This window comes from Schistocerca americana, chromosome 6 (assembly GCF_021461395.2).
Source record: "Schistocerca americana isolate TAMUIC-IGC-003095 chromosome 6, iqSchAmer2.1, whole genome shotgun sequence".
Classification (NCBI taxonomy): domain Eukaryota; kingdom Metazoa; phylum Arthropoda; class Insecta; order Orthoptera; family Acrididae; genus Schistocerca; species Schistocerca americana.
The window spans coordinates 168,849,240-168,876,860 of NC_060124.1; positions in this window are offsets into that span (position 1 = coordinate 168,849,240).

The following is a 27,621-nucleotide window of genomic DNA, read 5'->3' on the forward strand; positions in this document are numbered from 1 at the left end:
ACTCCGCCTCCTCCTCCTCTTTCTTCTTCTTTTTCGTATCATCCTCCTTCGCCTTCTCGGTTTGCTCCTTTTTCTACTTTTCTTTCTGCTCTTCTCCTATTTTTCGTTCTACACCATCTCCTACCTTTCTTTCTCATTCTCCGTGTCTGTTTCTTTCCCTTTTCCTTCCTTTTTTTTACTTCCCTCCTCTTCCACCTCTCCCTCCTCCTCCCTATTCACCACCCCCTCATCCTTCTCCTCCTCCTCCTCCTCTTCCTCGTCCAATTCTTCTTTTCGCTTCCTACACCTTTCTCCCGCAGTCTCTTATTCTCTTTCTCCTTCTCCTCTTTCTCCTTCGTCTCTTTCTCCTTCCTTCTAACTGTCCTCCTCCTCATCTGTCTCCCTCCTTGGCTTCAGTCCTGAACCGCGCCACCGCTGCGATCGCAGGTTCAAATCCTGCCTTGGGCATGGATGTGTGTGATGTCCTTAGGTTAGTTAGGTTTAAGTAATTCTAAGTGTAGGGGACTGATGACCTCAGATGTTAAGTCGCATAGTGCTTAGAGCCATCCAGACCCCAGTGTCCAACGTCACTACATTCTCTGGTTTCGATTCCTGAGGAAGAATGGGCTGCCATTTCTCCACAGGCATTCAGACATCTCACCTAAAGCATTCCGAGCAAAGTTTGAGCTGTCATAAAGCTGAAGAGTGGACACGCCCCGTTATTAATGACAACTAATCGGCGTGCAGACACTTTTTACCAGTTAGTTTATTTTGCCTAAAAGTGACATGAGATGGTTGGAGACGTATAATTTTTTTTATTGAATCACGTTTTATTGAGTTTCAGCCACTCGCAATCTTTGAAGTACGAGGGGTGTTCAATAGGTAGTAGTAGTTGTTGTTGTTGTTGTGGTCTTCAGTCCTGAGACTGGTTTGATGCAGCTCTCCATGCTACTCTATCCTGTGCAAGCTTCTTCATCTCCCAGTACCTACTGCAGCCTACATCCTTCTGAATCGGCTTAGTGTATTCATCTCTTGGTCTCCCTCTACGATTTTTACCCTCCACGCTGCCATCCAGTACTAAATTGGTGATCCCTTGATGCCTCAGAACATGTTCTACCGACCGATCCCTTCTTCTAGTCAAGTTGTGTCACAAACTCCTCTTCTCCCCAATTCTATTCAATACCTCCTCATTAGTTATGTGATCTACCCATCTAATCTTCAGCATTCTTCTGTAACACCACATTTCGAAAGCTTCTATTCTATTCTTGTCTAAACTATTTATCGTCCATGTTTCACTTCCATACATGGCTACTCTCCCTACAAACACTTTCAGAAACGACTTCCTGACACTTAAATCAATACTCGATGTTAACAAATTTCTCTTCTTCAGAAACGCTTACCTTGCCATTGCCAGTCTACATTTTATATCCTCTCTACTTCGACCATCATCAGTTATTTTGCTCCCCAAATAGCAATATTGCATTACTACTTTAAGTGTCTCATTTCCTAATCTAATTCCCGCAGCATCACCCGACTTAATTCGACTACATTCCATTATCCTCGTTTTGCTTCTGTTGATGTTCATCGTATATCCTCCTTTCAAGACACTATCCATTCCGTTCAACTGCTCTTCTACGTCCTTTGCTGTCTCTGACAGAATTACAATGTCATCGGCGATCCTCAAAGTTTTTATTTCTTCTCCATGGATCTTAATACCTACTAGGAACTCTTCTTTCGTTTCCTTTACTGCTTGCTCAATATACAGATTGAACAACATCAGGGAGAGGCTACAACCCTGTCTTACTCCCTTCCCAACCACTGCTTCCCTTTCATGTCCCTCGACTCTTATAACTGCCATCTGGTTTCTGTACAAATTGTAAGTAGCCTTTCGCTCCCTGTATTTTACCCCTGCCACCTTTAGAATTTGAAAGAGAGTATTCCAGTCAACATTGTCAAAAGCTTTCTCCAAGTCTACAAATGCTAGAAACGTAGGTTTGCCTTTCCTTAATCTTTCTTCTAAGATAAGTCGTAGGGTCAGTATTGCCTCACGTGTTCCAGTATTTCTACGGAATCTAAACTGATCTTTCCCGAGGTCGACTTTATCAGTTTTTCCATTTGTCTGTACTGAATTCGCGTTAGTATTTTGCAGCTGTGACTTATTAAACTGATAGTTCGGTAATTTTCACATCTGTTACCACCTGCTTTCTTTGGGATTGAAATTATTATATTCTTCTTGAAGTCTGAGGGTATTTCGCCTGTCTCATACATCTTGGTCACCAGATGGTAGAGTTTTGTCAGGACTGGCCCTCCCAAGGCTATCAGTAGTTCTAATGGAATGTTGTCTACTCCGGAGGCCTTGTTTCGACTCAGGTCTTTCAGTGCTTTGTCAAACTCTTCACGCAGTATCATATCTCCCATTTCATCTTCATCTACATCCTCTTCTATTTCCATAATATTGTCCTCAAGGACATCGCCGTTGTATAGACCCTCTATATACTCCTTCCACCTTTCTGCTTTCCCTTCTTTGCTTAGAACTGGGTTTCCATCTGAGCTCTTGACATTCATGCAAGGGGTTGTCCTTTCTCCAAAGGTCTCTTTAATTTTCCTGTACGCAGTATCTATCTTACCCCTAGTGAGATAAGCCTCTACATCCTTACATTTGTCCTCTAGCCATCCCTGCTTAGCCATTTTGCACTTCCTGTCGATCTCATTTTTGAGACGTTTGTATTCCTTTTTGCCTGCTTCATTTACTGCATTTTTATATTTTCTCCTTTCATCAATTAAATTCAATATTTCTTCTGTTACCCAAGGTTTTCTACTAGCCCTCGTCTTTTTACCTATTTAATCCTCTGCTGCCTTCACTATTGCATCCCTCCAAGCTACCCATTCTTCTTCTACTGTATTTCTTTCCCCCATTCCTATCAATTGTTCCCTTATGCTCTCCCTGAAACTCTGTACAACCTCTGGTTTAGTCAGTTTATCCAGGTCCCATCTCCTTAAATTCCCACCTTTTAGCAGTTTCTTCAGTCTTAATCTACAGGTCATAACCAATAGATTGTGATCAGAGTCCACATCTGCCCCTGGAAATGTCTTACAATTTAAAACCTGGTTCCTAAATCTCTGTCTTACCATTATATAATCTATCTGGCACCTTTTAGAATCTCTAGGGTTCTTCCATGTATACAACCTTCTTTCATGATTCTTGAATCAAGTGTTAGCTATGGTTAAGTTATGCTCTGCGCAAAATTCTACCAGGCGGCTTCCTCTTTCATTTCTTAGCCCCAATCCATATTCACCTACTATGTTTCCTTCTCTCCCTTTTCCTACTCCCGAATTCCAGTCACCCATGACTATTAAATTTTCGTCTCCCTTCACTACCTGAATAATTTATTTTATCTCATCATACATTTCATCAATTTCTTCGTCATCTGCAGAGCTAGTTGCCATGTAAACTTGTACTACTGTAGTAGGCGTGGGCTTCGTGTCTATCTTGGCCACAATAATGCGTTCACTATGCTGTTTGTAGTAGCTTACCCGTACTCCTATTTTTTTATTCATTATTAAACCTACTCCAGCGTTACCCCTATTTGATTTTGTACTTATAACCCTGTATTCACCTGGCCAAAAGTCTTGTTCCTCCTGCCACGGAACTTCACAAATTCCCACTATATCTAACTTTAACCTATCCATTTCCCTTTTTAAATTTTCTAACCTACCTGCCCGATTAAGGGATCTGACATTCCACGCTCCGATCCGTAGAACGCCAGTTTTCTTTCTCCTGATAGCGATGTCCTCTTGAGTAGTCCCCGCCCGGAGATCTGAATGGGGGACTATTTTACCTCCGGAATATTTTACCCAAGAGGACGCCATCATCATTTAATCATACAGTAAAGCTGCATGTCCTCAGGAAAAATTACGGCTGTAGTTTCCCCTTGCTTTCAGCCGTTCGCACTACCAAAACAAGCAAGGCCGTTTTGGTTAGTGTTACAGGGCCATATCAGTCAATCATCCACACTGTTGCCCCTGCTACTACTGAAAACGCTGCTGCCCCTCTTCAGGAACCACACGTTTGTCTGGCCTCGCAACAGATACCCCTCCGTTGTGGTTGCACCTACGGTTCGGCTAGCTGTATCGTTGAGGCATGCAAGCCTCCCCACCAACGGCAAGGTCCATGATTCATAGCGGGCAATAGGTAGTGCAACACATTTTTCTCTGAAAGCTCGTTGGGTTTATTCAGGATTCCAGTGTACCACATTATTCCCCACTCTTTTGGCAACAAAATCCTATTTTTTTGAACATAGTGTCCGCTCAATGCGACATCCTTACGTCACCTTACTGAGAGGGCCTGTATGCACGCATGGTACCACTCTACTGGTCGACGCCGGAACCAACATCTTGCTGCATCAATAACCTCCCCGTCGTCGACGTATTGCTTTCTGCTGAGTGCATACTTCATTGGGCCAACAGACGGAAGGTGCGAGATACGGACTGTAGGGTGGACGAGGAAGAAGTTTTGCGAGCTCCTCTCGGGCGCGGAGACTTGTGTAAGGTTCAAATGGCTCTGAGCACTATGGGACTTAACATCTATGGTCATCAGTCCCCTAGAACTTAGAACTACTTAAACCTAACTAACCTAAGGACAGCACACAACACCCAGCCATCACGAGGCAGAGAAAATCCCTGACCCCGCCGGGGTCGAACCCGGGAACCCGGGCGTGGGAAGCGAGAACGCTACCGCACGACCACGAGATGCGGGCACTTGTGTAAGGCCTTGCGCTGCTGTAGAGACGTCCGTTTGCATTTTTGTTGCGACGAACACTCTGTAGTTGTTTCTTTTATTTTTTCAATTTACAGTTCAGAGAAGATCGATGCACCATGAGTGAGGACATCAAACAGAGTAACCTCCTCAGAGATCCAGACGACTGTCGCCATGAATTTACTGGCCGAAGGTATGGCTTTGAACTTTTACAGCCGGCCGCTGTGGCCGAGCGGTTCTCGGCGCTTCATTCCGGAACCGCGCTGCTGCTACGTTCGCAGGTTCGAATCTCGCCTCGGGCATGGATGTGTGTGATGTCCTTAGGTAGTTAGGTTTAAGTTGTTCTAAGCCAAGGGAACTGATGACCTCGGGTGGCAAGTCCCATAGTGCTTAGAGCCATTTGAATTTGAAATTTTTCTTCGGAGGAGTGGTGATGTGGCGACACTGCATGGATTGCTGTTTTGTTTCCGTTTCAAAGTGATGAACCCGTATTTCATAGTCTGTGACGATGTTCGACAAAAAATTGTCACTATCTATCTTGTAAAGCGCAAGCAGTTGCGCACAGATGGTTCCTCGTTGCTCTTTAGGCTGCGAGAAACCCAGCGGGCACACACCTTTGAGTGCCCCAACTGGTGAACGAGTGTGTCAGCACTACCAACAGAGACGTCCAGTTGTCGAGCGAGGTGTCTGACTGCGATCCGTCGATCACCTCGAATGAGTGTGTCCGCACGTTCCAGGAGTCACAGCTGTGTGCGGGCGCCCGGCACGCGGAGACCGGACAGGATTGCGCGACCTTGTTGCGATGATGACAGACGCCTCGCCCAACGACTCACCGTGCTTTTGTTCTCTGTCAGGCCGCTGTAGACACTCTACAAGCGCCTGTGAATATCTGCGATGCTCTGGTTTTCCACCAACAGAATCTCAGTCACAGTTCTCTGCTTGGAACGCACTTCCGTGACATGCGCCATTTTCAAGGCTTTGTATAGCGCTGCCACCTATCGTAACTTCATTGAACTATAGGGGTTGAAGTGAGAATATTCCACGATGTCCTACAAAAAATTCCACATTTTTCAACCGAAATTAGTCGAGGAAAAATATGTTACATTTCTTATTGTACCCCTCTCATACATGAAGGCAAATCGATAAACGTATGTCATCGAAGTTACTAAGACCAACCGTCAGTGCTAATTTAATTAGATTTCTTGCATACTACATCTGTTTACCAATCCTCGACTTGACTCTGGAGTCCTGCTCTTTGCCTACAGTGCGGTGCCACCACATCTGTTAAAGGATGCATCACGAGCCTACACAGCCTTCAGTCAATGAATCTACCGTTTTTATACGTAAGGTTTCAAACTGTGCTTCTCGCCAAGCAGTTCCGGCAGACGCCTGTACCAGCGGCCTCGTCCAGCTAGCTAGTCGGTCGCGATCTCTCGGTAGTTGGGACTGCAGAGGCTGTGCGTGGGTGGGAGAGCGGCTGGCACGCAGCCTTCTTCAGTGGTGCGGAACTGCGGGGCCAGTCACCGTGACGCGTGGCCTAACCTGTGCACTGTACATTATACAGTGGAGGTCGCAACAACGTGCTAGCGGCGTCATAGCGTGAGCCGCCCAGTCGCGCAGCAAGTGGCGACCGTGATAGGATACGGCACGGCATTTTCTGCACGATATGCTTACAAATTAATGGTCACTGTAACTCATTATTTCCTTCTCTAGTATTCCAGGGAAATGGGAAGAAACATTAACAGTTGTACACTGAAAAGGTCTCTCTGTAACGCGCCTCAGTGGTTTACTTGGCATAGATGTAGATGTACATTTATGTTGCGTTTAATGGTTCACATTCCTTACACGAAATAGGCTAATTTTTCCTAATTTACGTAATGTGATTTGTTCCAGTTATTTCGTAAGCTGTCTTCTGAGAGTTGCAGTTACAGGACAGTAGACAGCAAGCAGCTGAAGAGGTAGATCCTGTCCTTCTAAATTTCCACGTCCCACATTGCACCACACTTGAATACTAATCAAGGTACGACCATATGGATTATATTCACAGACAAGCGATTGGCAACCAATTTTTTACTGATAGAATAATGGCGACAAATATTCTAAAGGGAAACTAATTTAAGATGTGCCACTAGGAAGCTTATTAGAACCTCTAATGTTGTCAGTACACGTGAACGATTTATCAAATAGAACGAGCAGCACAGGCAGATTGTTCGCTGAGGACGACGGTGTCTACAGGGAAGTATCGACGTTGGATGATCAATAGAGAATGCACAAAGACTTGGGCAAAATTACGACTTGGTAAAGTGAAAAGCAGAAAATTCCACTAAAAAGACTTGGATAAATACTGTCTTGTCTGATTACTACGTACGAGAATGTGTCATGGGCTAGAGCTAAATTATTTATTTAACTGTGCAGGCAAGTGAAGGGGCATGTGGGATGGTGCACATGCAGTAAACCATGGTTTTATTTTCCGTATTATAATTTGAAGTTATTTCAATTGATATTTGTTTAATTATAAAAAAGAACTACTTACGCATTCAAGGCTCATTGACCCAACTTAACGGAGTCTAGTAACATCGTCGTTAAGTGCAATAACTACCAATGTTGGTAACAGTGCACATATTTTTAAGTGTTCTATCAATAAATGTGTTGTCTGGTCCGTCAAATTTAGTCAGTGACGATCCATATTCTAAAATCGTAGGATTTGACAGTAATTTTATTTTATAGTGATCTAATAATAGCTTCTATGTAAATGTTAATCTTTTATAACAGTATTTTTCCCTCAATATTAGATTTTAAATTGCAAAAAAAAAAAAAAAAAAAAAAAAAAAAGCTGAGAAATGCATACAATCTGAGACAGTATTGATTCGGACACTCTTGATATTCCAGAATGAGATTTTTACTCTGCAGCGGAGTGTGCGCTGATATGAAACTTCATAGCAGATTAAAACTGTGTGCCGGACCGAGCTAAAAACTCGGGGCCTTTGCCTTTAGCGGGCAAGTACTCTACCGTCTGAGCTACCCAAGCACGACCCACGACCCGTCCTCACAGCTTCAATTCTGCCAGTATCTCGTCTCCTACCTTCCAGACTTCACAGAAGCTCTGCTAGGAGGTTTTTATATCAACGCACACTCCGCTACAGAGTGAAATTCTAACTCTCGAAACATCCCCCAGGCTGTGGCTAAGCCATGTCTTCACAATATCCTTTCTTCCAGGAGTGCTAGTTCTACAAGGTTCACAGAAGAGTTTCTGTGCAGTTTGGAAGGTAGGAGACGAGGTACTGGCAGAATTGAAGCTGTGAGAACGGGTCGTGAGTCGTGCTTGGGAAGCTCAGATGATAGAGCACTTGCCCTCGAAAGGCAAAGTTCCCCAGTTCGAGTTTCGGTTCAGCACACAGTTTTAATCTGCTATGAAGTTTCAGTCTTGATATTGGTGGGAATTACAGGAGATTGGATTTCCTCAAAGGTCAGGTCCACGAGGCTGACATTGTCAAGCGTCCTCCAAAAAGCTGCTTAATTACTTCCATGATACACAGTCGCAGAAACATTATTTACAATGAAAGCCCTCTCTGCTCAGTTTACAAAACGTATGTATTCATATCCAGCAAAAACGCCGATAATCTTGATGTTCGCTCGAAAACATAACCATTATCAACTCGCTGGACACTACTGCATGCCAGTAATTAGATTAAACTTTAGCTTGATGGGTAGCCCTTCCTGCATCTGTTCGGAACAGATACTTGCATCTCTTGCTCGTGCTTAACATTTGCCCAATAGTGTATTTAACAAGATTAAGGGCAAACAGTCAGTTTTTTTCTTAAGTATGATACAGAATTCGTTCCGATTGTGAGCTGTCTTCTGCGGTCTTTAGTACCGACCTAGACGGTCTGACAACTAGTAAAGGAGACTCATGCTCCGTTGTATTTTTTGTTGACATGGATGCATAGTAGGTTTTGGCCGTCCTAAAACCGGAAATGAGAAGTTCTTGATTCCAACGTGTTCTCGGTATTCTCGGAGACTAATGTCGAGTATTCGCGTACCACATCCGAGAACAAGGTCTCCCGTTTCACGTTTTAGACCGGCTGATCTCAGCGGTACTGGAGACCAGAAGGAAACAATTATTGTTCGCTATAGTGGAAGTTACCAGTTCTTGAACATGTGTTCATTTTTGCCTGTTTCCAGCTGCTTCTTACACAGGAATTTGGGGAAACAGTTTTAATTTGTTCACTTGTTATATCGAAAGAATGTTACACTGAAAGCTTTCTGGATTTTTCAGTCGAAAATTTCCGAATGACGGGCGGTGCATTACTTCAATTCGAAGCATTATAATAACGACCAATAATGAAGAGACAGCTAGTTTTTTTTAGAAAACTGTGATGTGAGGCTGCGATAAGAGAAAGAATTCTTACCGAATAGATTCCTTACAATCGTATGAGAAAGTCTGAATAGCAAAGAAAACACAGCGCTTTCTTATTTTCACGGGAAAAGTAAAATGATACGTGAAAAACTAATTTCAGCGAATCATATAGCTTTGCTACATTTACATAAAACAGTTTTTTACATATAAGTCTGCAGGCTATCGTATAAACCTACATCTACATCTACATCTACATTGATACTCCGCAAGCCACCCAACGGTGTGTGGCGGAGGGCACTTTACGTGCCACTGTCATTACCTCCCTTTCCTGTTTCAGTCGCGTATGGTTCGCGGGAAGAACGACTGTCTGAAAGCCTCCGTGCGCGCTCTAATCTCTCTAATTTTACATTCGTGATCTCCTCGGGATGTATAAGTAGGGGGAAGCAATATATTCGATACCTCATCCAGAAACGCACCCTCTCGAAACCTGGCGAGCAAGCTACACCGCGATGCAGAGCGCCTCTCTTGCAGAGTCTGCCACTTGAGTTTATTAAACATCTCCGTAACGCTATCACGGTTACCTGCAGGCCTTTGTGGCTGCGCCACACTCCTCTTCAAACTTCTTCAGTGCTCGATGTTTCGTTTCGATCTCTCTTCTGGGATTATCTTCAGGATTGTACTGGTGTCCCTGGATGGCGCAGCTGATGGCACGAAATACCAGGCACGGCAAATACGCACATGAGAACCGAGATCTTTACAAGTATAGCCGGATGCACAACTGAAGTTCACGTTGCGCCTAGTTCGTGACAGCTGGGATATAATCGGTAAAAGTCCTCACTTCTTAACTGTGTATCAGATTCCATTTACTTCTCGCGAGCAGAGTATCGGATTCTTGCAGCGCTCTTTTATGCCCATCACTACTGCAAGGACGCGGAATCATATGGGCATCTACAAAAAATGTAATCTTTATTTGTAGAAGGCGGGAAGAACTTGGCACTGCGACTAGACACAGGAGAACAACACAAAGCAACACTCGGAAAAACATTGCGTAAGACGCCAAAACAGGTCATTGACTTTTGAATATCAACAGATTGGTACGGAGTATAAGCCACACACGATCTGCATGTAATTGGGATATTCTCCACGAGACTGTTTCCCCGTTATCTAGGTAGACTGTTCCACTTCTCTAGCAATGTAGTTTGCGGTCCCCAAAATGTTGTGTTAAATAGTCCAAGTGAGTCCCGTCCTACGCTATAGTCCAGTGAATAACCAGATCATTCCATTCACTCCAGAAACCAATTACTCAGTCAAAGCTCGTGTTCTCCAATGACTTCAGTTGTAATCTACCTTCATTCTCATAGTTATCTGATCGAGTGTACGAACTCTATCAACAGGAAGGATGTAACGAGATAATCATCACTACGCTAAGGGAACATGCGGACGAATGTGAAAATTACTAGATGAACATACGGCGATGAAGATCACTCTTGTGTCTGTGTTCGCTTGCAAACAAATTTGTTTTTGGATAGGTTCCGCATTGAGCAAAAACAATTTTTTCTGCTTTCTGCCCAGTAAAGTTTCTCTAAAGTTATGCGATCAGTGCTTTTTCTTGAAACTTTCTTTCTATTAAATAACAGGAAAAATTGTTTTGTTAATGTACACGCAGAAATTCAGTTTTTAAATAAAGTATTTAAAATTTGAAAACAGAATTTTTAAATATATCTTGTCAACACATGCTGTGGTTTTTGTGGGTTTCTGTATTTTGCGTTACAGCTGATTTTCTTTTACAGTTTGTCGTCTGCAACCATGGAGGACTTAATACAGATTTTTTTTTTTTTTTTTTTTTTTACGTCGAATACACACGACTGGGAATGTTGGACTTTTGTGAATAACATTACATTATTTTAAGCCATGTGAAAGATTCTGTGTTTGTGTGTGTGTGTGTGTAGCCGGCCGCTGTGGCAAAGCGGTTATAGGCGCTTCAGTCCGGAACCGCGCTGCGGCTACGGTCACAGGTTCGAATACTGCCTCGAGCATGGATGTGTGTGATGTCCTTATGTTAGTTAAGTTTAAGTAGTTCTAAGTCTAAGGGACTGATGACCTCAGATGTTAAGTCCCATAGAGCTCAGAGCCATTTGAACCATTTGTGTGTGTGTGTGTGTGTGTGTGTGTGTGTATTTGTCTTCTTTGTATGCAATATGTTTACACTTACTTTTAGCGATTTCCTCATTATCTTCACTGTGAAACTACTCTTTAAACTGCACTGTGACGCTGTTTAGAACAAACGACAAAAAGATTGCGAACAGGTCATTGTGATCTGGGTGGAAGTTTTGAATCTTTTTTTGGCCTTAGGCTTTGAGAGGTATGTCTGATACTGTGTGTGTGTGTGTGTGTGAGGGGAATGGAGGGAGGTTGAGATGGTTCAAATGGCTCTGAGCACTATGGGACTTAACATCTATGGTTGTCACTCCCCTACAACTTAGAACTACTTAAACCTAACTAACCTAAGGACATCACACACATCCATGCCCGAGGCAGGATTAGAACCTGCGACCGTAGCGGTCACGCGGTTCCAGACTGAAGCGGCCAGAACCGCACGGCCACACCGGCCGGCAATGGAGAGAGGGATGGGGTATATGGGTGTCTGATAGTTCTTTGACGGCAGAGAACGATATTCCATCGCCCAGAAGCAGTGCATTTGATTATTATTTTTTTCCTTCAACTATGGCTTTCTGTATATGGTAGTTTTCTTCAATTATTATTAGTTTCTCTAGGGGGCTGTTGCCGCAGCTAAGAATTGCTTAGGGCAGTGTTGAAGTCTTTTGCTGTGGTTCATATCCATAAGGCGTTCCGCTGGCGTAGGATGACAGCTGTTAGTTTTTAGTGCTGTTCTGTCTTGTGTGTACCTAATACTGAAATTTATGCTTATCTATCTATGCATTAACAAGGCATATATACGAAAAACAACATCTGTGTTTTAAATTTGTGGATAATTTAGTTAAAAACTGTAATTCTCTGTAATTCTATATGTACAGAAACTAAAAAAAATTTACCTGTTATCTAATAGAGAGAAAATAAAAAAATACTGATGATGTTGTAACTGCACCGAAACATATCTGGGTAGAAAAGAAGACAAAAATTGTTTGCTCATGGCGGAACCTGTCCGAAAACGAATTTACTGGATAAACATTCTGACATCTCAGCTTCTCGCCGTCGTCGTCTGCAGCGGCTCGATACCGAGTACGCCTAACTTCTTCCTGCATAGAATATACATTTCAACCCAACTTACGGATGTGTTTTCCGTGACTGTGGGTTGTAATCGATGGAGAGTTTTTTGCTTGTCGCTTGACCTCGTAATGTTTTCGTCGTTTTCCTTCAGAGAAATCGACAGCGGCTGATCTAGTGGTTCTCCACAGTAAACGGTCCACAGTACACTCTTCCTGTGTTTGTATGTTTATACCAGTCATCCTGATGATGTGTTTTAGCTGGTCTTTAAAGCGGTTACGAGAGCTCTGTGAGATCGACTGCCAGAGCAGGTTTCACCGTAAAGGATTTAGCGGGAAAGTCTGGTCTCACTCATGACACGAGCATAGCCTGACCATCTCAGTTGATGAGGGGTGGTGGTTGCCTCAGTGCTCTTGAGATGCGGTTGCTCGAGAACCGCAGTGTTGGTCATATGGCCCTCCCACTTAATATTCAGGACGTTATTTCATTCTTTGTTGGTAGACCGCTCAAGCTTTCTGATATCACGGCGATAGTGTGCAAGTTTCACAGCCACAGAGGAGAGTAGAAATGGCAACAGCTCTATAGACCATGAAAAATTCAAATGGCTCTGAGCACTATGGGACTTAACAACTGAGGCCATCAGTCCCCTAGACTTAGAACTACTTAAACCTAACTAACCTAAGGACATCATACACATCCATGCCCGAGGCAGGATTCGAACCTGTTCGCAGGTACACCGTTTAGAGAAGATACTTTCAAGTTATGAAAAGTGATCAGCTTGCTCCAGTGCTGTGTGTAAGGGAACGTTAATCCTGGGGCGCGTTGTGCTAGTACTTTTTTTTCGCGTTTATGATAATAGCAAACGGATCACATGCAGTTTTAAAGCAGTTGACTGACCTTGTAGCTCTGCCAGTGTTGCAGCAGGAATGCAGTGTCACCGGCAATCTGTAGTTCTGTCACCCGTGTAACCTGGGTACATATTTACTAATGAAGTCTTATCAGATCGAGGAGACAGCCATCAAAACGGGACTTAATCTCCAAGCCTTAGTTATTTGCAGATGTTGCATGGGGGCTTAATTATTTAGAATGCAAATATTTTTAATTTTTAGATTTAGTAGCTGTCTGTTCGGTTACGCTGTCTCGTAAACGGTTGGCCCTGACTAGTATTACTCCGCAATCTGACTGCATAGCATAACAACAAAGAATGAAAGGAAATTTCCGTTAACACAATTAATTAATTAAGTCCCCAGCAACTATAAAGCCTACGAAATAACAAAGCACAAGTGTAACTGTTCTGTGTGTGGAAGTGTGATTCAACGTACTCATCTGGCACGGTTCCTCCTCAACAAGACCAGATATTTTAAACACCATTTATACTGAAGTAATTAAAAAAAACCAGAAATACTATAATTGCACATAGAAACCAGAAATACAGTCTAATACAAGAACACGAGCCAGATGCTTTGTTGACTGAACCTGTGACCAAGAGGCATTATTGATTAAGACATTGAAATAATGAGAAAAAAGAGAAAAAAAAGGAATTTTTTTTACCTTCATATATATTGACGAAAGGTACACTCTGATCATTACAGCATCCTCAATCCAACAACATCTGGTGTCTAGCCCATCAAAACAATACTACAACTTCTGAACAAGCACTCACTACCGCAACTTCTCAACTACGACACGCTACTGCCACATCTCAACAAGCACTCTCCACCACGACTTCTCGACAAGAACTCTCCACTACCACATCTCAACAAACACTGCCAGTGGAGGCGGCTGAATAATACTCTTTGGCGCAATCTCTGGCGCTGTGGCTCAGTGTAGCCACCTTTCATATGCCCCTCCTCCACGGGCTAGAATTTGATGGTATTTTTGCCAGCATTGGTGGTGAAAATACCACTAAATTCGTCAAAAAAAATACTGACAAAAATAAAAGATAATATTAATAATTAAATATCACATAACTAGATAAAATATTGGCTTTTCACTGACCGTTCCATATCCTAATATATAAAATACAGTAAGGAATACAAATGCTTTCTTACATGTGATTTTACATAATAGTTTACACAAGTATAATGTGGTTAAACAATTCAATCAATAGCGTCAGCAATGACAAATATGTACAGGTAAGAGTCTCATAACATTTCATAAACAGTAAATACACAAAAAAATCAGTTTATACAAATATTCACATAAAATCTTGTCAATATATCAATAAACAAGTAGTTGACAGTTCCAGTAGTAGCACACAGCAATGTTGAACAGGTGCAGACAGCAACAAGTGACATTATTTCAGTAGAAGCAATTCCGTCAGCGGCACCCAGCAATGTTGACAGGTGCAGACAGCAACAAGTGACATCATTTCAGTAGAATCAGTTCCATCAGTGGCACCCAGCAATGTTGAACAGGTACTGACAGCGAGAAGCAACATCATTTCAGTAGAAGCAGTTCCAACAGTGGCACCCAGTAATGTTGAACAGCTGCAGACACCAACAACTGACATTATGTCAGTAGAAGCAGTTCCGTCAGTGGCACCCAGCAATGTTGAACAGGTGCAGACGCCAACAAGTGACATTATTTCAGTAGAAGCAGTTCCATCAGTGGCACCCAGCAATGTTGAACAGGTACAAACAGCAAGAAGTAACATCATTTCAGTAGAAGCAGTTCCAACAGTGGCACCCAGCAATGTTGAACAGGTGCAGACAGCAAGAAGTAACATCATTTCAGTAGAAGCAGTTCCATCAGTGGCACCCAGCAATGTTGAACAGGTGCAGACACCAACAAGTGACATTATTTCAGCAGAAGCAATTCCATCAGCGGCACCCAGCAATGTTGACAGGTGCAGACAGCAACAAGTGACATCATTTCAGTAGAATCAGTTCCATCAGTGGCACCCAGCAATGTTGACAGGTGCAGACAGCAACAAGTGACATCATTTCAGTAGAATCAGTTCCATCAGTGGCACCCAGCAATGTTGAACAGGTACTGACAGCGAGAAGCAACATCATTTCAGTAGAAGCAGTTCCAACAGTGGCACCCAGTAATGTTGAACAGCTGCAGACACCAACAACTGACATTATGTCAGTAGAAGCAGTTCCGTCAGTGGCACCCAGCAATGTTGAACAGGTGCAGACGCCAACAAGTGACATTATTTCAGTAGAAGCAGTTCCATCAGTGGCACCCAGCAATGTTGAACAGGTACAAACAGCAAGAAGTAACATCATTTCAGTAGAAGCAGTTCCAACAGTGGCACCCAGCAATGTTGAACAGGTGCAGACAGCAAGAAGTAACATCATTTCAGTAGAAGCAGTTCCATCAGTGGCACCCAGCAATGTTGAACAGGTGCAAGCACGAACAACAGTTTGAATGCACACACAATTGCTTTTACAAAATTATTATCAATGCTCTTACACTAAACATACAATTTATAACAAACACACAAATGATAATCAGATAATTGTCATATTGACTGTTACAATACACAAATATCAGTAAACCTATAATATTTATGGGTGTCAGTGCAAGCTACAACAAACAAGAAAAATAATATTTAGGAGATAGGTCGGTACCAATTATTTGGGATTAGGAAAGGAAAACACACAAGACACACTCACTCATCTTTCATCCACATTAAGTATTACTGTGTAATTGAATAGTGTTAACTGTGTAAATGCAATTCTGTCCAAAATTTTATGTTCAACTTGTGTATCAAGTAGTAGTGGCAGCAATGTATAACAGTCAATAATAGTTAGTCAACGTCGTAGTCATCATGTCAAGACCAATGTTTGCCAAGCCAAATCAAAATGTATGGTTTCTGAACAACTGACAGTGTGCCAAGATATGCAATTACTTCCTCTCTCCAAAAAAAGTATATACTGCTTATTGATTTAACAAAGTGTGTGTGTAGACTATCTTCCTTCTACTTGAGTGTTCTAGTCTGCCAACTTCATCTTCCTTGTTCCATATAAACCAACAAAAAAAATATGCTCCTCACTTACTTTACCTCTTATCCACCAAAACTCCAATAACTATCAGCATCACGTAATCTCAATACTTCAATAATACCTCTTACATCGATACATATAAACCTTATCATCAATATCATTTACCTTACCTCTTGTCCACTAAAACTCCAATAATCATCAACTTCACACAATCTCAGTACCTCAATAATACCTCTTCAATACGTAGATTCATATAAACCTTATCACCAATATCGTTTCACTTCCATAACAACTATTTCCTCTAGCCAGTCTCCTCGAACAAGTACAGATAAAATCCTAGTGCAAACTTCAATACATAATCCCATACAATCCGAAGACACAATGTCCACACACAACCTCTGTGTAATCCATCTGATCCAAATCTTCTACTCATTATGAATTATAAAATACATTTTGGTTACCTTGTCCACCATTAAATAAAAGAAATGCATACATGACCTCTAACAGCCTTTAGTTTGAATAACTTTCAGTAAGTAAGTATGAGTACGGAGTGTGAATGACAGTAATATTTCACAGTGTGTACACCACCTCAAGAATCATGGCAAAACAGAAGCAAATATGTGGAGTATTTCTTGTGTCAACTGTCACTTGCTATTTCAATTGCTCACGAAGAATGCAGTGTAATAACTGCCAATGGTCTAAACCTAGTGTTGGTGTGTCATGTCGTTAGCTTCCTTCCTATTATAAATTTATGCAGCTTCCATAAAACCTCCAGCTCATGTGATTTCTATGACATTTCTTGTACCAATGTCGTTCGTCGAATTATAGCAGTTCATTTTCTTATCTTAAAAATATAAGGCACTGAGCGTAAGCAAAACATGCAATAGCGAGTAAATATACCAGTGGAGAACAGAATGTCAACAAGTGGATGCAGCACAATCCCTACAACGAGGCTCTGCCAAGCGAACAATCTATAATTAATACCACAGTGTGACCTAAACTCCATGTTTGTACACCGTATATCAGCATTTCTATACCAAATTAAAGAGTAGTTATGACAACAAAACAGAAATGTGTAAATATGCAATCCATACGCAAAGCAGCAAGTATATATCTCACATAATAAACAGGTCATTAGCATCATATCAGCATAAGCAAATAAATGTTCATATGTAATCTTAATAAGTAAACATGAAGGCGCAAGCAGATAAATCACAAAGTGTAACCTACACACAAACATATCAGCACAATTAATCAGGTGACAATTATAATTTAAATAAATAAGCACAGCAGGCACATAACAGAAAAATATGACATAAGTGAAAAAGCAGTGCAGCCAAGCGATGCATAATATACACAAGTAACAACCCTGTTCATTAATCAATCATTGTCAAAATCAGTTAATGTACGCAAGCACATCGCTTCACAAGTAAATTCGTAGAACATAAAATTTAGCACAAAGTATGAATCACGTAATCGCGAGCAGCAAATTACGTCTAATGTACGTACCAAACGGAAATATGTTACCTGAAAAATAAACTCAGTTAATAGTTACCTTTTTAGTTTATTAGTTTCTTCTTGGAAATTGCATTCTTCCTGAAAATTTCTCGATAGCAAGTCCTCTTAACGTCGGACACACAGAATTTACCTGAAGTTCTTAAATATTTTATACAACCGTATCCTGAAAAATACTGAATGTTAATAACATAGTTTATCAAGTCACTGTAGCTTTATACCGAATTTAATCAGAGAAATTAGACTGTGTATTTGTTTACGGCTGTCAGTGCATTCACACTGAGCGCTCGATCAGCTGTAGGCGCGTGACGTAGGATGTGATTGGTTGCGGTCAACGACTGCCTTGTGCGGCGCGCAGACTTGACTGTTGCTTTGAGTATGTACCGCCGCCAAAACACAGCGCGGTATCCTTGCATTCTCCGCGTGTTTACGTATAACTGTTAGTTTCTCAAAGTATGTCATTCCACAAAAATTTTAACGTTCGATATATGATGTATTCCCTTAGAGCGCCGAGATTTAAGAGTTTCTACTTCGACGGTGTTATCATGAATAGTTTTGCGAACTCTATATGGACCATTATAAAGCAGAAAAAATTTGCGACACAAGCCTTTTCCTTTGTGAGACAAACGGTGAGACTTAATTAACACCCTTTGACCAACTGACAAGGTTTTTAAACGACCAGGACATTTAGCTGATTTCTCTCTTCTAGCAGCCGCAGATGCAATATTTTGTAGAGCCAGGTTGACAACTTCAAAATGCCGCAGTTTTCGTGAAGGCGGAAAAGGAACGATTTCAGAAATGCGATTTGTCGGTGCTTTATTTTTTAATATCAATATGGGCGGTAAAGAAGTTGAATCATTAGGGAGTTCATTCAGAATGTTTTGAAAAATATGAAGATACTGATCCCACGTTCTGTGATTCTGATGACAATAAAGTCGACACAATTTATTGATTTCCTTCATCCATCTCTCTGAAGCGTTAGATTGAGGGTGAAAAAGTGAAATGAAAATTGGTTTAATCTTACGACGCCGTAGAGTACGAAGCCAAATTTTAGAGCGAAACTGTGATCCATTATCTGATATAACCTTATCAACATGATCCACTTCTTTAAGAAAATGTTTGATGAAACCATTAGATACTGAACGAGCTGTTGCTTTGTGTAAAGATGTAAAACACACATATTTTGATGTCAATTCCACTGCTACCAAAATATACGCAAAACCATTAGTAGAACGAACGACTGGACCGAACAAATCGACTGCAGCCATCTCCTTTAATTTCGCTGGAATGATAGGAAACAACGGTGCTCTGTGAGACATAGTTGGCGGATTAGCCTTTTGACATAATTTGCATTTAGCAAGAACAGATCGAATACGTTTTTCCATATTACTGAAGTAGCAATTTTCTCGTAACTTATGAAAGCATTTTCTGGGACCAAAGTGTGCATAACTGAAATGTATATACCAAATCAATTTATTGACCCACTCATCAGGAATACAAACTAACCAAACAGAGTTGTTGACCGATTTTCGTTTAAAAAGAATATCATTGCGAACTAAATAATACTGTCTAGTCGCTACGCTTTCCTTTCTCCTCCACTTCTCCTTAATGTCCTTCCAGATTGGATCCTTGTTTTGCTCCTTAGCGATGTCCTGGAGCGAAGACGAAATAAAATTCTCAAACGCAACATCTTGAATATACATCAAACAATAATTGTTTTCTTTGCAGTCCTCTTCAGCACTTTGTTTCAAACGCATAGGTGCACGTGATAAGGCATCAGAGATAATATTTGAAGAACCCTGTATACAAACAATACTAAAGTCAAATTCCTGTAGATACAGCGCCCATCGTGACAATCTTCCATGTGTTAATTTTGTTGACATAAGAAATTCCAGAGCTCGGTGATCGGTGTAAACCTTAGTATGTCTGCCATACAAAAAGATGCGAAATTTCGTGAAAGCCCATACAACAGCCAAAGCTTCAAGTTCCGTAATCGAATAATTCTTTTCTGATTTAGAGAGAACACGACTTCCAAATGCAATAGTTTTCTGTACTACAACGTCGTTTTCTTCTATCTCTTGAAATAAATGTGCACCTAGGCCTTTGTATGATGAGTCCGTCGCCAAACAAAACTCTTTAGATAAATCCGGATGTGAAAGATGTGGAGCAGCAGCTAAAGCATCACGAAGTTGTTCAAATTCTGATTGAGCTTCCTCATCCCAACACCAATTAGAATTCCTTCCAGATAGTTCACATAAACGAGGTGTGGCCAAATTGTCCAATCTAACAAAGCGTCTAAGAAAATTACAGACACCAAGGAAACTATGAACATCTAGTTTTGTAATAGGAACAGCGTAATTACGAATTGCGTCTAGCTTCGCTGGATCAGGAAGAATACCTTCTGTAGAAATAATATGACCAAGAAATTTCACCTGAGAACGACCAAATTCAGATTTTTCCAAGTTCACTGTAATGCCAACTCTTGCAAAAATACATAATAATGAATCCAAAATTTTGTTATGCTCACTCCAAGAACGTTTAGCAATAAGAATATCGTCAACATATGAAGTAATATTGTCACGAAGATAAACAGGTAAATTTTCGTTTAAATTACAAATGAATGCTGCTGAAGATACAGTAAGTCCAAACGGTAATTTCCAAAATAACTTTTGGGTAAAATAGTCATATCCGGTTATTGTTTACTGACTCTCTAGATAGATTGATAGTTGAAGAGTTGTTTTGATAGATACAAAGAATAGTAAAAGAGAAGCAGCAGTGCAGAAAACTAAAAGGGAAACAGCACTACTACAGCTCGGGGCCCTGTGCACGCTACGGCACATATTCACTTAGTGTAGTGAATCCCCTGAGGGCTTTAATAGCCGCACATAAATTCCAGTTTGTGACTTAGTGGCCAATTTGGTGGAAGTGCGTACATAAATTGATTTAACCATGAACATGGATGTATGTTGTTCCTAGAATCGCGAAAGATCTTAAATTTCCAAACAGTTAAGAAGTGTTTATAGTCAAAGTTTTCTCCTCGTGGCGACAAAGACCTACCGCGTCTGTCCCTGTCCCAATGTCGATTATTGTCAAGTTCGCGCGCCTGGCGCTCTTTTGTTGCTTCTCGTAAATGAAATAAATTACTTTCTTCAAACCCCTCTGCTATCTGTGATTCTAAATTTCTTCTGCTGTCTTTTCCTACAATTTCGCTTTCAATTTGTTTGACTTGCTTTTGTAATGCCTCAAATTCCCTTTTAACGCGATCATTAAATTTTCCCTTATTTTCAACATGCTTATTTATGTTCTGGTACTCTTCGGTTTCTGAAAATGGCAATGGAGCTGTATCATCTGAATCTCTGTCCCCATTTAAACTAAGACTTTTCAATTTATCTGCAATCTCCTCAACTCTTTCCGATGAGTCACCTATTTTTTCTTTCTGTTTATTTACGTCTTCCGTAAGTGTCGCGACTCGGGTTTCGGTATTGTCACAATTAGTAGTTAATTGTTCATACTGTTGTGTTAAGTTATTTATTCTGTCATCTGGTACGGATTCTTCGATTCTTTAAAGTATTTCTTCCTTATCGTGTGCATGTTGTAAATTTAACTCTGAAAATTTTTGTACTATCGCCCGATCCCTTTCTTCCTGTTCTCTGTCCTGTTCCTCTTGTCTAATTTCTGTTGAAATTAAACTATTATTGTGAGCATTCAAAATCGGTTGTACTTCTTCTCTAATTTCTTTCTTTGATTCATCTTTCATGTTTTTGAAACATGTCCCTATTCGTGAGCCTAACCGTGTTACCATTGCTTCCATCCCTGTTTTTAATTCAGATCGTAGCTGTGATCCCATTGTTTTTAATTCAGATCTTAACTGTGATCCCAGATTTAATATTGCACCCATCAACTGCTCCATATTAACTGGTTCGAAATTCTTTTCGCCCCTAACATTTCCCGCAAAACCAGCTTCCCTCGTCATAGCTGTAAAGCTATCTGTGTTCGATACTATTCCAGAATATTCTGTCATTAATCTCGTATTCTGAAAATTCTTTAATTGTGAAAAGTTTTGAACTGGTTCTGGACTCTTTTCCCTGCTTGTTAAATTGTTTTCTACTTCATTATCCATGATACTGCTTTCCTCTGTTGGCGAGTTCGTCATGTTAACAATTTCGTCATTCTCACTGTTCATCATTTTTGCCTTTTTCATCGATCGCATAATCATTTACAAAACATATAAAACTCGTCACTATACGAAAATTACACACAATGAGACTTTATCTCCAACAATACCATTCACACGAAATGTTTCCCGACAAACACGCCTAACGAACAATTAGAACCTTCACAATTGCACAAAATTGTCAGACCTGTATACAAGACATCAAAAATTAAATTCTGCCAATATACCATTAAAAGAAAGACAAGACAACTACAAATGTTCATTACCAAATCTACACATGCAATATAGACTACAATTACTAAACTACAAATTACTTCAACAATACTACTGTCCGCTATTTTTACTATCAGAAGATTCCAAGGGACGATCCGATGCAGCGGTCGCCACGTACATGGGGGCTTAATTATTTAGAATGCAAATATTTTTAATTTTTAGATTTAGTAGCTGTCTGTTCGGTTACGCTGTCTCGTAAACGGTTGGCCCTGACTAGTATTACTCCGCAATCTGACTGCATAGCATAACAACAAAGAATTAAAGGAAATTTCCGTTAATACAATTAATTAATTAAGTCCCCAGCAACTATAAAACCTACGAAACAACAAAGCACAAGTGTAACCGTTCTGTGTGTGGAAGTGTGATTCAACGTACTCATCTGGCACGGTTCCTCCTCAACAAGACCAGATATTTTAAACACCATTTATACTGAAGTAATTAAAAAAAACCAGAAATACTATAATTGCACATAGAAACCAGAAATACAGTCTAATACAAGAACACGAGCCAGATGCTTTGTTGACTGAACCTGTGACCAAGAGGCATTATTGTTTAAGACATTGAAATAATGAGAAAAAAAAGAAAAAAAAGGAATTTTTTTTTACCTTCATATATATTGACGAAAGGTACACTCTGATAATTACAGCATCCCCAATCCAACAACATCTGGTGTCTAGCCCATCAAAACAATACTACAACTTCTGAACAAGCACTCACTATCGCAACTTCTCAACTACGACACGCTACTGCCACATCTCAACAAGCACTCTCCACCACGACTTCTCGACAAGAACTCTCCACTACCACATCTCAACAAACACTGCCAGTGGAGGCGGCTGAATAATACTCTTTGGCGCAATCTCTGGCGCTGTGGCTCAGTGTAGCCACCTTTCAATGTTTCATACAGCACAGCAGCCATGTGCAGTGCAAAGTGTGTTGGAGCTAGCACACAGTCTTGTTTCAAATCCTGAGTGATTGAAAACGAACCCTACGCAGAGTTACTGTGAAGAACCTGTCCAGACATGCCACCTTGAATAACTTGAACTAGTTCGACAGAGCGTTGAGGAAACTTCCACAGGTTCGAATCCTGCCTCGGGCATGGATGTGTGTGATGTCCTTAGGTTAGTTAGGTTTAAGTAGTTCTAAGTTCTAGGGGACCGATGACCACAGATGTTAAGTCCCATAGTGCTCAGAGCCATTTGAACCATTTGAACACTTCCACATGACAGATCTACATACTGAAACAAAGACTTTTCCATGTCATAGAAAACTACATATAGAGGTTTCTGTTGCTCTCTGCATTTTTCTTTGGGTTTACTAGCACAGAAGGTCATATCTGTTCTGCGTTTGGAGGTTCGGAAACCACACTGAGATTCAAGTAGAATCCTCTCTGAAATACAGTGACGGAAAAAGAATTGCAACATCAAGAAGTTGAAGTCTGACATAAACAAAAGTTCGCAGGTGTGTTTCTACATATGAAAGATGACGTCTATTCAAATTTCGTGCCAGTTTCATAAGAATGGTGCTAGCAATGCCACTATGAGGTTCCAAATCATGAACAGCATCCCAGAGGATGTTTTCCAACTGGGTAATCCTTGCCCACATGCTTTACGGCTTATCGACATGTTGCCTTGGCCTGTTCGACTACCAGATCTGTCTCCAGTCGAGCACATATGGGACGTCATCGGACGACAACTCCAGCGTCATCCACGAACAGCATTAATCGTCCCTGCATTGACCGACCAAGTGCAACAGGTATGGAACTCCAGCCCGCAAACTGACATCCGGCACCTGCACAACACAATACATGACCATTTGCGTGCTTGGATTCAACATTAATGTGCCAGCGTTCACATTTGCGAGGGCTTATCTCCTGCATACATTAACCAGCGATATTACAAAGTTAAATATGTTACCTAGATAAATAGATTCCTGAAATTTCATTACTATACATTAATTATTTTTTGATGTTGCGATTTTTTTGCGTCTGTGTAATTTGGAGCCGATTTAATAGAACTCTTGTATTGCCGACTAAAACAATACTCAGAAAAACAGATGTACAACAGAAGACGTGTTAAACGGAGATAAGATTGTCTTCTTAGAAGGTAAAGATATTAGAGATGCCATTTTGAGTTTCTGCTTAGGAAGAGAGGAAACACTTCACGCTGTACATTGACTTATGAGAGGAATAAGAAGTAAGATCGGGTACCGTAACATCCCATCGATGACAAGGTTGTCAGAGAGCAAGCAGAATGTCAAAAATAAGGAAGGATAGAGACGGAAGTCCACCGTGTTATTTTCTACGAAATCATCCTGGGATCTTCCTTTTAAGCTGTTTAGCAGAACCACATGAACCTTAAATGTGCATAGCCGAACAGAGATTTTAAATTCTGTCTTTCCGAATGTGACCCAGGAACCTAGAAATACCAAGTTGAATTAGTTAAGGCGGAAGATAAAAGTAAGGATATTTAGCGTGGAAAGGAGCATACGATGTGTTTTCATTCCGTGCCCAACTGCGTGGATGAGGCTGTTGCATAGCTCTTGGTCGTTTCCAGCTAATTTCCAGCTAGCTGCGAGCGGCGTAACGTAGCTGACAATTGGAAATGTTTGTGACGGGTTTAGAAGTTCGGCATTAGACTGATAACTACCTGATAGCACTGTCTACAACCGGGGTGGTTATGCAAGGGAAGAAGTAATCGAATAACTGAAAGTTTTAGACAGGGAATAAAAGTGCAAGAGAAAGAGATTCCAAACTCCTAGGTCTGCCCTTCCGACCGAAAGGAAGGAGAATTTAGAACTGTTATGAGTAAACAATGTGAAGACAGAAGTTATCAAATTTCCTCCGTCCTGAGCTCAGATTTTAGGAATGAGAAGTTTATGTAGGCAGACAGTGCATTGTTTTGGAACAAAGTCAGACTAAAGTACTGTTCAAAGTGAATACTGTAACTGAAATATGTGCAATATTCAGAAAACTCAATATTGAAAAATAGAAATTGTGGAAACGGTGCCAATGGAATGTGAAAGTGAAGTTCGTTGACGAAGGCAGACTCAGTGCAACATCAGAAAAAATGAACCGCTGTAGTGTTGTGATGAAATAAACAATGAACTGTTTGATGATATACGGTCTGTTAGCGTAGTAAAGCACACGCTAAACACATTCTAGTCTAAAATTACTAAAAACAAACAGAAATTGCCTTTATTTCTCGAAGCGATGCCACTCCCATAAAACAGCTTTTCTCAGGCAGATGCTGCCACATATGAGAACAAGGAGAACCGAAAACAAATGTTAGGTATTTGCTACAAACACCCACAGCGAGGTTTTGTTTATTCTGTAAGCTAGAACAAGTAAATCTTGAATTGTAAATTATAGATTTCGGCGATCAGTCGTCCTTTTTAAATTTTATTGGCAGATCTAGATTTCAGCTAGAAGCTAGCCATTCTCAATCCACTATTATTTCTGCTCAGTGGATGTAATGCCTGTTGGTCGGGCTTCATCCACAGTTAATTGAGTATTCAATGAACTGTGGATGAAGCCCAACCAACAGGCCTTACATGCATTGAGCGTAAATAATAGTGCATTGAGAATGGCTAGCTTCTAAGTGAAATATAGATATGCCAATAAAATTTAAAAAGGACGACTGATAGCTGAAATCTATAATTTACAAATCAATATAACAGTCGCTGAGTGCAACAGCTTTCCCAATGGAAGGTAACCTGATGAAGTAAATCTTGGTTATAGCAAATGTGCCACATAATGACTGACGGGGTGAAGAGAACTGTAGTGTCTTAACTAGATACATTACAATTCTGCCTAACATTACTGTGGATGTTTCACACGATGGAAAAGTCATTGCACTCCTTACCCACATTTCATCCCTTCGTTTGACACCTTTGCGATGGAGGTTAGAACCGTGTCGGCTACCATTGAAATCACGTGGGTTCCTATGGCTGGTCAAAGAAAACATATTGAACACACAGCCGTTTAGAATCCACATGAAAAGTCCTCAGGAGGTGGTTTAAAGGGTGTCATTGAAACCACTAATTTCCTAGGGCGTTCATTTTCATTCATTTCGCGCTCGAAAACAACAGTTTGCAGTGCTACGCACAACAGGGCGACGTTCTTGGCAGATTTTGCCACTGCTGACGCTCCACAGACGAATCAACCCTTTTCTAAGGACAATGCCAGACTGCAACCCCACTGAACGCGACCTCGCGCTTTTGGAGTGTAGAGCGACCTTAAATTTTGCTTTGGTTTACAGGGCAGACTGCTAGGGAACATTCAAAACCAATCTACGAAATTTTAACGTGGTCTGAAGCAGAAAAGGGTACTTATGCTTTTTCATCCCTTCTTTATGACGCTCTCCCATGGCAGGTGCACAGAGGGGTGCGACATTGAGACACGTGAATGAAACGACGGAGGTTTCCTGTAAGACCTCCCAGTTCGGCAACACCCTTGACACCCTTGGTGCCATTCGAACAATTTTGTTGGGAACTTTAAAAATGATATCCTGGACACCTCGTACAGAGATACTCTCATTCACCAATCCCTACCCAAGTCAGGATAAGCAACCAACTCCACACTAGCACCTGCAGGTCGCATATGAAATCAGAGAGGTGTCGAAAGGGTTGTCCATATAGTCAGAGGGTGGAAATTGTTAGATGTATGTCTCTGTACAGAGACATTTTTAAAATGGCTAACAAAGGTGTGTAGATGGCACCGATGGTGTTGCCAGACTGGGGGTCTTAAAGGGACTATTTGCTATATTACTCACGTGCTCTTCAATGTCCCGTACTCCCATACACATGCCACAGGAGGGTGCGAAAAATGAGGGGTGAAAAGCATAAACACTCTTTTCTGCTTTCGAACACGTAAAAATTTCGTCGAGTTGTTGTGAAGGGTCCCTAGTAGTTCCACCCCACGTACCAGAGCAAAGGTTGCGGTTGCAGTACATTCCAAAGGAATGGAATCACGTTGAATGGAATTGCAGCTCCCCGATTTCCTTAGAAACGGGCTGAATAGTCTGGGAGGCGTTAGCAGTACGAAAATATATCAAGGACGTCGTCGTGTTGCACATCGCACAGCAAACTGTCGTTCTTGAGCGGGAAATGTGTGAAAATGAGCGCCCCTAGGGAAGGGGTGATTTCGCAGACGCCCTTTAAGAGAACTCCTGAGGCCTTTTTGTGTTGATTATGAGCTGTGGCGTGTTAGAAATGTTTCCGTGGGCCACCCATAAGAAACCCGCGTGATTTCAATGCTAAGTGTCGCGGTTCTACACCTACATCATACTCCACAAGCAACCTAATGGTGTGTGGCGGAGGGTACTTTCGGTACCACTATCTGATCCCTCCAACCCTGTTCCACTCGCGAATAGTGCGCGAGAAGAGTGCT